Raw genomic sequence first — 2815 nt, forward strand, 5'->3', positions numbered from 1 at the left:
ATGTAGGAGAATAACATAAAGTTAGGTTGAACTGCAAGTTTCTATCATCAGTAGCACGCTATGGGGAATTGATTTTACAACAAGGTATAGCATGTTTACAGCAGTGCTTGCCTTGTTTCTCAGGGCAGCAAAATTAGTAGAGCCACTGAATGGAGTGACCACCGTTGCACAGTGCTATTTTATATCCCCATCAGGGTTGGTTATCAAATTGGTTTTTCTTAATCCTACACAATAATTTTAGGTGTTTTAAAACAGTGATACTCGAAGTGTGAGTTGTAGATTAGAACCAGTCTATAAACTTTTATCAATTCACAATAAGTACAGAAACTGCAAGTGAGCATTTAGAAACTTTAATAGCAATTTAACATTGCTGTGTCCAAGTGCATGATCAGAGTAACTTAGCGAAAATATTGGTCTGAAAGGATTGAAAAAAACCTGGTCCTTTACAGACAGTTTAAGAAATTCTGTTTTCAAAGATAAGAGAAGTTATTCATAATATATGAAGTTATAAAAGTAGGTGATAAAACTTTATATTGTATGAGACTGTTTTCATGAATATATATATTTGTCTACAGTAAAAGTGGAAATATATTAACTAAAAAACGATTAAACAAAAGAGTGTATATAAAATACTTAGAACACTGCCTGGTGCAGAGAAACACTCAATAGATGTCCTGATGAAGATGATGACGATGACATTGCTGTCAACAATGGTGACAATGCTGGGACCTCTCTGCAGGTGCCAGTCCTATTCTTGCTGTTCTATAACTACCAAGGATTTCAATTCCTTTTTTTTTCCAACTTTTTTCTCCCCAAATCCCCCCAGTATACAGTTGTATATCTTTTTAGTTGTGGGTCCTTCTAGCTGTGGCATATGGGATGCCACCTCACTGTGGCCAGATGAGCGGTGCCATGTCCACACCCAGGATCCGAACCAGCGAAATCCTGGGCCACCAAAGCGGAACACGCGAACTTAACCACTCGGCCACGGGGCCGGCCCCAGGATTTCAATTCTATTTCAAAGCTGCTGCTACAGCAACTACTGTGCTTAAGGGTCCCTCCTGCTGGTGTGGGCTCCACCCAAGGATCTCAGCCTTTTCATTGTGCCATTCCAAGCACACATTCATCATTACTCAAGGATTGTTCCTATGGCAGACAGCCTCATGATTCTTTCTCTTTCTGGGTCAGTTGCAACAAGAGGGAACAGGCTATTAAGCCTACCAAGAAACCTAGACTACCTTACACAGCTTAAAAGTCAAAATGCACGGTGTTTCTTGTAAAAGTCGGCTTACATCTTCCTTGAAGTTCTTATCTAGATTTTCAAATGAATACAAATTTATTAAAAGGGTTATGGCTGAAAGAAACACAAGAGATCAACTAATGGAGATCAAGGAGCGAAGCTTTGGTAACATATTTGAGTGTATAGTCCAGCTTTGCCATCGCCTAATTGTGTGGCTTTCTTATGCAACCTCTCACATCTCCTCTCTTAGCCTGAGGTAGTAATATTACTTATCTCTCTTTCAGCAGTGACCTGCAAAGCATGTGCTCGGTAAATAATAGTTATGATTATTAGTACAACTCCACCATTTACAGAGGAGGAAATTAGGTCTAAGAGGCCCAGGATCCCATGGTTGGTCCATAATTGAACTAGGACTCAATGCCAGTGCTCTTTCCCATCCCCCTAGCTGCCTTTCACAACTCTATGCTGCAATTCTGAGTTCTTAGAAATAACTCAGCATTGCGTTTATTTTGTCTTCTTGGAAAACAGGCAAAAAATATATATCAGGTTCAGTGTATATTTTTATTTTGGGCGTTCATTAATTTAATTCTGGAAATGCAGTGGTGTGGACCTGTAGATGGAGAGAAAGAGGGAGAAAGAGCAAATGCAGCTAAGTTGTAATTCCTGTGTATCCAATGGCTGTACACCACTGACTAGCCTCTACCTTCAGGAATTCACATATGTTAATAAGCTGGGTTTACAAAATATTAAAAAATCATCATAATTGTGAGTTTATTGTGTAAATGGTTATTTTGGGGCTTTCAGTTACAAACAACAGAACCAACTCACTCTAGGTAGATTCAACAGAAAAGGCCCAATCATTCTGAGAGGCTAAAGCTGCTTGGATTAGAACCCAAAGCTACGATGAGACAGTCCACAATGCCTCTGAGAACAATGAGCATGGACACTACTACCAGCCTTTGCCTCTGAAGCCCCTGAGAGCTCCGTGCCTCCCAGCCAGATTGCACAACACCTCATTCCTCATGACTTTTTTTGGGTCATAGGCCTTCCATGAGTACCACTAATGGCAGAAACTAGGGCACATGCTTGGTGATTGAGATGTGAGAGAGACTGGGAAGGTGACAACTATAGCTTCTAGCTTGCAGACCTGGGATTCACAAGGTGGGAAATTACCAACATTTACAGAGTGTTCAAAAGAGTCCAGGAGGCCACAGATAGACCAAATGCCCACTATGATGCTCATGAAAGTTTTCTTTGGAATAGTGTCCCATTCATATGCCCCCAAGACGGCATAGGAAGATTCAGATGATTCACCTTTTAAACAATATGGCATAAAGTGAATATTTCTGGGAAGTTAAATAGTTTAAAAATTTCGTTTTTATTCTTTTCCCCTCCAAGATTCCTCTCTGTCCCCTACTTTTCTTGTTATTCTCCCTCTTTTTTTCCTTTTTATTCGCTGAAACTATAATTTCTCTAAATATGTTTATCAATAATCTGTATAAATGACAGCTGTCATTAAATTTGAAGAAAACATAGAGTGAATTTACCAATGCTTCATAATATTCACGCGTTCAA

The sequence above is a fragment of the Equus quagga genome, chromosome 4 (genome assembly GCF_021613505.1).
Source record: "Equus quagga isolate Etosha38 chromosome 4, UCLA_HA_Equagga_1.0, whole genome shotgun sequence".
Lineage (NCBI taxonomy): Eukaryota > Metazoa > Chordata > Mammalia > Perissodactyla > Equidae > Equus > Equus quagga.